At 37.7% G+C, this 11,918-nt stretch overlaps 1 non-coding gene across 1 annotated transcript; it reads left to right on the forward strand.

Annotated features, from left to right (window-relative positions):
- Positions 1-761: 761 nt before the first annotated feature.
- Positions 762-868, forward strand: LOC115893131. The gene has a single exon (XR_004053071.1). It is a non-coding gene; the product is annotated as a U6 spliceosomal RNA (small nuclear RNA).
- Positions 869-11,918: the final 11,050 nt, after the last annotated feature.

The raw sequence follows: 11,918 nt of genomic DNA on the forward strand, positions 1-11,918 counted from the left end.
ACTGCTGAATGAGTTAACCAAAAAAAAAAAAAAAAAAAAAAATTCCTTAAAAATAAAGAAAAATTGAGTTTAGGATAAATGAAACCCATGCTAATATACTTCCAATAGAACTGCCCTACAGAAAAATTCTAAAGTAATCTTTTTAGGTTGAGGAGAAATGATATCAGATATAAACTTGAACCTAGAGGAGAAGAGATTATATGCATCTGGAAATAGTCAACATGTGGGGGACATAAATAATTATGTTTTTCAAATGTTCTTATTTTCTATTTAAGAAAATTGATTATTTAAAGCAAGGTATTTATCTATTCTCTCACTGCTATAAAGATACTACCCAAGACTGGGTAATTTATGAAGAAAAGAGGTTTAAGTGACTCACAGTCCTGCATGGCTGGGGAGGCCTCAGAAAACTTACAATCATGGCAGAAGGCGAAAGGGAAGCAGGGACATGTGACATGGCAGCAGGAGAGAAAGACAGCAGGGGAAACTGCCACTTTTAAACCGTCAGATCTTATGAGAACTCCCTCACTATCATGAAAACAGCTTCGAAAAAATTGCCCCCATTATCGAATCACCTCCCACCAGATCCCACCCTTGACACATGGTGATTACAATTTGAAATGAGATTTGGGTGGGGACACAGAGCCAAAACATATCAAGCAATAATAAAATAATGTAAGATTTACATACTGAAGTAAAATATTTGACCACAGTGCCCCAGATAATACGAAGTAAATAATGGAATTGTAAATAATATTCACGTGCTCACTTCAGCAGCACATATACTAAAATTGGAATGATACAGAGAAGATTAGCATGGCCCCTGCGCAAGCATGACATACAAATTTGTGAAGCGTTCCATATTTTTTCAACAAAATTGATAGATCATTAGCAAGACTAATAAAGGAGAAAAGAGAGAAGAATAAAGAAGAAAAGAGAGAAGAATCAAATAGATGCAATAAAAAATGATAAGGGGATATCACCACCAACCCCACAGAAATACAATCTACCATCAGAGAATACTATAAACACCTCTATGAAAATAAACTAGAAAATCTAGAAGAAATGGATAATTTCCTAGACACTTAACACTCTCCCAAGACTAAACCAGGAAGAAGTTGAATCCCTGAATAGACTAATAGCAGGCTCTGAAATTGAGGCAATAATTAATAGCCTACCAACCAAAAAAGGTCAGGACCAGATGGATTCACAGCCGAATTCTACAAGAGGTACAAGGAGGAGCTGGTACCATTCCTTCTGAAACTATTCCAATCAACAGAAAAAGAGGGAATCCTCCCTAACTCATTTTATCAGGCCAACATCATCCTGATACCAAAGCCTGGCAGAGACACAACAAAAAAAGAGAATTTTAAACCAATATCCCTGATGAACATCGATGCAAAAATCCTCAATAAAATACTGGCAAACCGAATCCAGCAGCACATCAATAAGCTTGTATCCACCATGATCAAGTAGGCTTCATCCCTGGGATGCAAGGCATGCAAGGCTGGTCAACATACGCAAATCAATAAACGTAATCCACCATATAAACAGAACCAAAGACAAAAACCACATGATTATCTCAATAGATGCAGAAAAGGCCTTTGACAAAATTCAACAGCCCTTCATGCTAAAAACTCTCAATAAATTCGGTATTGATGGAACGTATCTCAAAATAATAAGAGCTATTTATGACAAACCCACAGCCAATATCATACAGAATGGGAAAAACTGGAACCATTCCTTTTGAAAACTGGCACAAGACAGGGATGCCATCTCTCCCCACTCCTATTCAACATAGTGTTGGAAGTTCTGGCTAGGGCAATCAGGCAAGAGAAAGAAATAAAGAGTATTCAGTTAGGAAAAGGGGAAGTCAAATTGTCCCTGTTTGCAGATGACATGATTGTCTATTTAGAAAACCCCATCGTCTCAGCTCAAAATCTCCTTAAGCTGATAAGCACCTTCAGCAAAGTCTCAGGATACAAAATCAATGTGCAAAAATCACAAGCATTCTTATACACCAGTAACAGACAAACAGAGAGCCAAATCATGAATGAACTCCCCTTCACAATCGCTTCAAAGGGAATAATATACCTAGGAATCCAACTTAGAAGGGATGTAAAGGACCTCTTCAAGGAGAACTACAAACCACTGCTCAGTGAAATAAAAGAGGACACAAACAAATGGAAGAACATTCCATGCTCATGGATAGGAAGAATCAATATTGTGAAAATGGCCATACTGCCCAAGGTAATTTATAGATTCAGTGCCATCCCCATTAAGCTACCAATGACTTCACAGAATTGGAAAAAACTGCTTTAAAGTTCATATGGAACCAAAAAAGACCCCGCATCGCCAAGTCAATCCTAAGCCAAAAGAACAAAGCTGGAGGCATTACGCTACCTGACTTTATACTACAAGGCTGCAGTAACCAAAACAGCATGGTACTGGTACCAAAACAGAGAAATAGACCAATGGAACAGAACAGAGTCCTCAGAAATAATACCACACATCTACAGCCATCTGATCTTTGACAAACCTGAGAGAAACAAGAAATGGGGAAAGGATTCCCTTTTTAATAAATGGTGCTGGGAAAATTGGCTAGCCATAAGTAGAAAGCTGAAACTGGATCCTTTCCTTACTCCTTATACGAAAATTAATTCAAGATGGATTAGAGACTTAAATGTTAGACCTAATACCATAAAAACCCTAGAAGAAAACCTAAGTAGTACCATTCAGGACATAGGCATGGGCAAGGACTTCATGTCTAAAACACCAAAAGCAACGGCAGCAAAGGCAAAATTGAGAAATGGGATCTACTTAAACTAAAGAGCTTCTGCACAGCAAAAGAAACTACCATCAGAGTGAACAAGCAACGTACAGAATAGGAGAAAATTTTTGCAATCTACTCATCTGACAAAGGGCTAATATCCAGAACCTATAAAGAACTCAATCAAATTTACAAGAAAAAAACAACCCCATCAAAAAGTGGGCAAAGGATATGAACAGACACTTCTCAAAAGAAGACATTTATACAGCCAACGGACACATGAAAAAATGCTCATCATCACTCACCATCAGAGAAATGCAAATCAAAACCACAATGAGATACCATCTCACACCAGTTAGAATGGCAATCATTAAAAAGTCAGGAAACAACAGGTGCTGGAGAGGATGTGGAGAAATAGGAACACTTTTACACTGTTGGTGGGACTGTAAACTAGTTCAACCTTTGTGGAAAACAGTGTGGCGATTCCTCAAGAATCTAGAACTAGAAATACCATTTGACCCAGCCATCCCATTAGTGGGTATATACCCAAAGGATTATAAATCATGCTGCTCTAAAGACACATGCACATGTATGGTTATTGTGGCACTATTCACAATGGCAAAGACTTGGAATCAACCCAAATGTCCATCAGTGACAGACTGGATTAAGAAAATGTGGCACATATACACCATGGAATACTATGCAGCCATAAAAAGGATGAGTTTGTGTCCTTTGTAGGGACATGGATGCAGCTGGAAACCATCATTCTCAGCAAACTATCACAAGAACAGAAAACCAAACACCACATGTTCTCTCTCATTGGTGGAAATTGAACAATGAGATCATTTGGACACAGGAAGGGGAACATCACACACTGGGGCCTATTGTGGGGAGAGGGGAGGGGGGAGGGATAGCATTAGGAGATATACCTAATGTAAATGACGAGTTAATGGGTACAGCACACTAACATGGCACATGTATACATATGTAACAAACCTGCACGTTGTGCACATGTACCCTAGAACTTAAAGTATAATAATAATAATAAAATAATATTCACTAAGTGTATAATATTAACTCAAAGCAGACTGTGGTAAGTTAAGGATGCATATTATAATCCCTAGAGCAAGAATTAGAACATATAAAGGAGCATAGCTGGAAATTCAGTTGAAGCCTGGTGTAATGGTGCATGCCTGTAGTCCTAACTACTCAGGAGGCTGAGACAAGAGTATTGCCCAAATCCAGGAGTTAGAGACTACAGTGAGCCACGATTGTGCCACTGCACTCCAGCCTGGGTGACAGAATGAGATTCTGTCTCTAAAAAAATAGAAAAGAAAATAATACAATAAAAATGCAATTGAGAAAATAAAATACTATAAAAACTCAATACTCAAACCAAAACAAGAGAGGAAATGAGTACAAAATGTAAGAAATACAATGAGCAAGAAAATCAAATTGCAAATGGTAGGCTAAAACCTGACTACATAAATAATTACATTAAAGTAATGGATTCAAACCTGAAATTATAATACAGAGATAGAGAATTAAACAAAGTAAGGCCACACTATTTAAATATAAAGACTAGTCTGGGTACGGTGGCTCACGCCTGTAATCCCAGCACTTTAGGACGCTGAGGTGGAAGGATCATGAGGTCAGGAGTCCAAGACCAGCCTGACCAACATGGTGAAACCTTGTCTCTACTAAAAATACAAAAATTAGCCGGGTGTGGTGGTGCGTGCCTGAATCCTAACTACTCAGGAGGCTGAGGCAGGTAAATCGCTTGAATCCGGGAGGCAGAGGTTGCAGCGAGCTGAGATTGTGCCACTGCACTCCAGCCTGGGTGACAGAGCGAGACTCTGTACCAGGGAAAAAAAAAATACATATATATATATATACACACACACACACACACACCACACACACACACACACACACACACACACATATATGTATATATGTATGAAGACTAAGAAGTTGAAATTAAGGATGAAAACAGATTTAACATTTAAACATTAAGCAATAAAAAATTTGTGTTGTGGCCATAATGTCAGAAAAAGTAGATTTTAAGACAAGGAGCATTACAAGAGATAATGAGTGATGTTTTGCAATAAGTGGTTAATTTATTGGGAAGGCATAAGAGTCCTAAGTATATATAAGAAAACTTCAAAATACATGATGCAAAAGCTGTCAGAATTAAAGGAAAGAAGAGATGAACCCAAGAACATAGTTGCAAAATTTAACATCCTTGTGATGGTTAATTTTATGTATAAGCTTGACTGGGCCACTAGATATTCAGATATCTAGTTAAACATTATTTCTGGGTGTGTCTGTGAGTGTTTCTGGAAGAGATTAGCATTTAAATCAGTGAATTGAGTAAAGAAGGTTGCCCTCTCCAATGTGGGTGGGCAACCAATCTGTTGATGGCCTAACTAGAACAAAGAGACAGAGGAAGGGAGAATTTGTTCTCTCTGCCTGACTGAGCTTGGACATCAGTCTTCTCCTGCCTTGGGCTGTGTTTATACCATCAGTGCAGCTGGTCCTCAAGCCTTTGGACTTGGACTGGAACTTGAACTATTGGTTCTGTTGTTTCTCAGGCTTCAGTCTCAGGCTGGAACTACACCACCAGCTTTCCTGAGTCTGCAGCTTGCAGATACATATTGCAAGACACATATTACAGCTCAGCCTCCATAATTCATAAGCCAATCCCTCCAATTACTCATAATTCTCTTTCTCTACATATATATATTGATACATAAACTATCAATATATATTTTTTACATTATATATTTATATTTTAAATTAAATCACATATATTTTATATCATATATAATCTATAATTTTTATATAATATATAATATTTTAAAAAGTATTTATAATCTGGGTCTGTTTAGGCTACTGTCATAAACCTTTACTACCATAAACTGGATAGCTTATAGACAACAGGAATTTATTTCTCACAGTTCTGGAGGCTGGAAAGTCCAAGATCAAGGCACAGGCAGATTCAGTGTCTGGTGAGAACCTGTCCATTAAGGTGTTCTAAGCAAAAGAGCGTTCTTTTCTAAGAAAATTTTAGCGTACAAAATGTTGACCAGCTGGATAAAATTCAGCCACCTTAAAAATGATCATAATTTCTTTTTTCACTGAAGTAATTTTACCTGCCTGAAGTCATGGGATTAAATATTATCCTGGAGATTCATCTCATGATTGCAGGTGGCATTAAGTGAATGATTAAACGGCTATTCTTAATCTCCTATTGTACACTTCTGAAGAAGTTTTCCTGAGAAAAACCCTGACTTACTTCTTTAGTAGGGGTTGTGCTATTATTGTCATAGATGTAAATGCTGTACAATTGTTCTATTCCTTTCTCTTGAAATATTACAACCTGGCTTTAAGCTCTGCTGTTTTATTACCTTTTTTTCCTTTTGGAAACACCTTAAATCTTCAGGAGAGTCCTAGGAATATTCAATTAAAACTCTGCATAATGACTCTTTAGACAGTCACCAGGGGAGTACTAATGCAGAAACCATGAGAACAGCTTATCTTAGAGTTGTCAAATATACCTGAAAATCATATAATGAGTGGATTGATATTGCACATAAGAGTTAGAGTAACGGGAATTTTGATTTGCCCTCAGAAACGATGTGCTTTAGGGAAAAAATTGCTTGCTTTTTAGGAATAGACTTTTATAAAAACCTGAAGTGTTGTGAAGCAAGTCAGGGGATTTGGGTTCCAGGGCTTGCATGCTCACTTAGTAATTCTATGGTTAGATGTCTTCAGTCCTTTATTTGCCAATAATTTGTGAGGCTGTTTTGAGGATTAAACAAGGATGTCTCAGAAAAGAGCTTCAGAAATATATTAAAGCCCATCTATCTATTTGTTTGACTGAATGCCTTTGATCCTGGAGGAAAAAGATTTTGAGGAGTTCATATAATGTCCAGGTAGTCTTTTCATATGTTCTATGGGGATTGCAGGCTAGGAGTAATGAGTCAAAAGAGAAGCATCTCCATCTGATATAGTTTGAATATTTGTCTGCATCCAAATCTCATGTTGAGATGTCATCCCCAGTGTTGGAGATGGGGCCCGGTGGGTGGTGTTTGGATCATGGGGGTGGGTCCTTCATGAATAATTTGGGTTATCTCCTTGGTGATAAGTGAACTCTTGCTCTGAATTCACATGAGATCTGGTCTTTTAAAAATGTGTGACACTGGCCGGGCGCAGTGGCTCAAGCCTGTAATCCCAGCACTTTGGGAGGCCGAGACGGGTGGATCACGAGGTCAGGAGATCGAGACCATCCTGGCTAACATGTGAAGCCCCGTCTCTACTAAAATATACAAAAAGCTAGCTGGGCGAGGTGGTGGGCGCCTGTAGTCCCAGCTACTCAGGAGGTTGAGGCAGGAGAATAGCGTGAACCCAGGAGGCAGAGCTTGCAGTGAGCCGAGATCCGGCCGCTGCGCTCCAGCCTGGGCGACAGAGCGAGACTCCGTGTCAAAAAAAGAAAACAAAAACAAAAAAGAAATGTGTGACACCTCCCCTCACTCTGTCTCTCATGCTGCTTCTCCTGCCATGACACGCCTGCTCCACCTTTACCTTATGCCATGATTGAAAGCCTCCTGAGGCCTCCCCAGAAGCAGATGCTAGCACTATGCTTCCTGCACAGCCTGCAGAACTGTGAGCTAATTAAACCTCTTTTCTTATAAATTACCTAGTCTCAGATATTTCTTTATAGCAATGCAAGAACAACCTAATATACCATCCTTCCAATCTTTATATCAGTTTCTTAGTCTGTTTGGGCTGGCATAACAAAAATATCAAAGACGAGATGGCTTATAAGCAACATAAATTTATTTATCACAGTTCTGCAGGCTGAGAAGTCCAAGATCAAGGCACCAGCATATTCAGTGTCTGATGAGGGCCCACTTCTGCTACCTTAGAGAGCTATCTTCTCACTGTGTTTTCATATGGCAGAAGGGGCCAGAAAGTTATCTGGAGTTTCTTTTATGAGTACACTAATCCCATTCAAGAGGGCTGTGTCCTTATGACCTTAACTCCTCAAAGGCCTCATCCCAAATATATCACACTGGTGTTTAGGTTTCAACATATGACTTAAATCAGATAGTTGATAATTGTCCTGGATTTTTCTCTCTCATTCGCCAACTCTATCTAATAAATCATTATGCTTTATCAACTGTGCCTCTTGGATATCTCTGGAGTCTACTTGAAAGGCTCCACCTTGACCACCACCACCATGTTTAAGCCAAAAGCATGTCTCATATCTAGTTTCATGTCAGTCTATTCTTCAGTTTCAGAATGATTTTAATAAAATAAACATTGGATTATATACCTTTTTTACTTAAAATCTTTTGATGCTTCCTCCATCAAGATAGAGTTTAAACTTCATACTCTTCTTACGTGTTTCCTGATCTTGCTCTTGCTTCCTTTGTATCTTCACCTCTATTCTCCTCCATGTTTTGTGCATCAGGCACTAGGAAACCACACAGGGTATGTTGTTATAATGTTATGAAGAAAATCCATTGTGATAGGACTGTGAATAGTAGAAATTGGAGGTCTTTTTTTAAATCTTTTTTATATAAGTCTTTTGTATTGCTCATATTCTGTAAACCAGAATCTGTATCTTCTGTTCAATAACCACAAAGCGCTAAAGGGTCCAAGCTATTAAAAGAGATGATGGTGCAAGAAATAGAGACAAAGGCCACATTATAAAAATAAGAAAATATAAAATAATAAAATAATACAAATAATCTCTTAGTGCAAATTAGTTCTCAAATCTAATCAAATAAAACTTAAGAGATATCGGAGACCTAAATATTGTTTGTGAAGGAAGTGTTTGGGACTTGGGAATGTCTGTTTGACCTTACCTTTTAGGTAGCTTTTTTTTTCTTTATAAATACGCCTCAGAACTGGAACGTCAAAAAATACTGATTTAAACTTTTTCTTCAGAGGGAAATGTCTTCATCAATTAGTACAGATTGTTATTGATGTTTCCAAGAAATTTTACAACTTTTTTTTTTGGCAGTATACTCCACAGTCTCAACATCAAGGCCAAGAGTTTTTTTCTTATGCCTAACCAAGCACTCCCTCCCTCTTTCTAATTTTAGTACATTTCCTCTCATCATTTCCTTAGTCAAGATGAAGAATAATTTGGTTTGTTTTTTTACTCACTATAACATTTGTTATTAAATTTCCTCATGGGCTTTTCTTCTCCAGAGGAAATGATCCCAGTGCCTTTATTCTTTTCTCCAAATGATAGTTTTTTATTTTTCTCATTATATTTAATGTTTTTTGCCTTTCTGTATCCCCTCTCAAATTTCTTCACATTCATGTCAACTGCAGATACAAACATTGGGCACAGTATTCTATTAGGGTCAGACCATTGCCAAAAAAGAAGTGGAAGGTTGCTTCCTAGCTCTTGGCAAGTGACACTACTGTTAATATATCCTGGTATTATACTACTTCTCCCAACCCCCTTCCAATAACATTATCTTCAAAAGCATTTGTTCAATGTCTATGTGCAGAGCCAGCTTTTAGAAGCATCAAAAGAAATTCAGATGCTCATCTGTTTCCATCAGACACTTGGTAGGAATAGGCATCCAGTGTTGAAAGCCAGAGGGATGCAAAGAAGGAAGATGATTGTAAAACCAAAGTTAAGATTTTCTCAGTGGAAGTTAGTGAGAAGGTAGGAGTCTAAGATGCTAGTTTTGTCTAAAATGGCTGGAAATAAATACCAGGAGAGAGAAGTGCAACAAAGGCAGGTTTACTTTGCAACAAGCCTTTGATAATATAATTCAGTTCATTCTCTGTATAGAGAGGAAATGTACATGGTATTTCAATGCAAACTTGATGGCCCTTTCTTGGTCCAGAGTGGTTCAGTGTATTCCTTCTGTTTTGTTGCAAGATTGGGGTACTCAGCCTGATTTCTTTGTCTTCTCTGGCTGACACTACTCTGTCCCATGGATATTTTTCCTCCCCTTAGGTCTCTTCAGCTTGCTCTTTCTTTTTTGCCTCTAAAGACAAAACTACACAATTTCCTTCTGTGTTAAGGATATAATCACCCCCACTAGAAGGAAATAAGGAAAAAGGGAGATTTTTTAAAAAGGAGGGGAAGGTACATAGTTCACAAAAAGTGGCCCCTGAGATGAACGAACTATATGCTACAAAATATTTCTGCCCCCAGCTTCAGTCCTGGGTGTCAAGTATTCATTGAATCTTTCTGACTGTGCTCTTAGAAGTAATCAAGGCCAGGTCATGGAATAAAAATAATACAGTAACGAATCTGTTCCCTAATGTCTCTGAGGCTTCCCAATCAAGTGTACTCTGTCCACTAAGTTTTTGGTATTTTAATTTCCTCAGTATTTCTCAATGTCTATTGTGAGTATATAGTTTGATATTGTGAGGACTTAGTTTAAGGAACTCTCTCTTCTAAATTAACAAGCCATTTGGGATCCAGAAAAGATCCGGAAATTCTATACTCTGACTTTTGATGAAAATCTTGGATTCTGATCATTGATATTGAGAAAAATTCTCATTTTCCAAATACATATGAAGTAAATAAAAAAAGAAATGGGCAAAGAGTGCTCATAGGCTGTAACGTTTATTACAAGCAAGAAAAACAACTAGGTTACAAAGAATACATTTAACTTGCCCCTAGGAAATTAATATTATTTCCTTTTTTACTTTCCAAAAGTTCACAGACTGAGTCAGTTGGCATTTATATTTGTAATTTAGAGAAAGTAGGTCTTCTCATGAAAAAGAGAAAATTATTTTCCTGCATTTCCATACTTAGGACAGTTTGGATGTTACTTTAAAATGTTAGTTTACATTTAAAAGGTGATTCAATGTTCTAACAAATACACTCAGTGTAATTATATTTATAATTTTCAGGAAATTAAAATGTAATTACTGCCCTTTAGAAGATATTAGTTTCTGTGCTGTGAAATATTATCTAAAACGTCAGTGGCATCAGTACTGATATGGGCATTGGTGAACAGTGCGGGGGTGATAGAAGAGCAGATGATTATGAGATGAAGAGCTGATGGAGAAGCCTGTCCTGTGTTGGATGATGTAGCTGGGTATAATGTATGTATTTGCCCCTCAACATGCCTCAGGGATACACTAGGCTTCTCCATGATACAGCAAACAAGGGGTTAATGCCTAGAAACAGGGTCTTTTTAAGACCCTGAACACCAGGAGCACTACTGGTATCCAAGCTTATTGGATTCAGCATATTTTGGGCAAGTTGACAGAAATTCAGCTGGCCTGAATTTTTTTGTGTAAAAGTTGAGAATAATTATTATATAAATATTCTAGTTTCTCAGCCAATATGATTTATTAAGTCCTTCAGTTAAGGGTATGTTGGATGATACATTAAATGACTCCTCAAACACCAATATGCCTAGCATGCGATGCTGCTTTCAAGGCTCTGTTAAGTGCCCTGGTCAAGTTCAGTAACATGTCCCTGATTTTCAGATCCGAGGAAGATTTTTTTCAGTTCTCATCTTAACTTTCCGGAGACATTTGATACAATTGGCTACTCCTTGTTTTGAAACCTTTCTTGGCATTCCAGAAGCCAAGTTTTTGTCTCTTTGCTCACCAACTGTCATTCCTGTCTCCTTCACCAGATTCTCTTATTCTGTTATCTCCTCAAATTTGGTGTTTTTCAGAATCTGTTCTTGGTCTTTTTCTTTTCTGTACAGGATAATGGACTATTATCTGTTTCCATGATTTTAACCCATTCCTACACGTTGATGGCTCCCTGGTCATTCTCTCTTCTCCAGGAGTCTCTTGATCAACATTCGTCCATTCCCTATTCAGTCCCCCAAACCTGAAAACTTTTCTCTACATGCCTCCCACGTTCAATTAGTCTTCAAAAAATAATACTTGTTTTTATTTCTCAAGTTTGTACTCTGCTGTGTTTACTTCTCACCAGAGTTAGTTCAGGTCTTCATCTTTTTTTTTTATGTTTTACTTTCTTTATTATTTCAATAACATTCAAACTCAACTACGTTATATTTGCTTCTTGGTCTCTCTCCTTTCTAAGACATACAAAGAGGTGCCTTTGTCATCCTCTATATTCCTAGTGCCTAAGAGTATCTGCTACACAGTAAGTATTCTATAAATGCTTACTGACTAA

This window comes from Rhinopithecus roxellana, chromosome 13, assembly GCF_007565055.1.
Source record: "Rhinopithecus roxellana isolate Shanxi Qingling chromosome 13, ASM756505v1, whole genome shotgun sequence".
NCBI classification, from domain to species: domain Eukaryota; kingdom Metazoa; phylum Chordata; class Mammalia; order Primates; family Cercopithecidae; genus Rhinopithecus; species Rhinopithecus roxellana.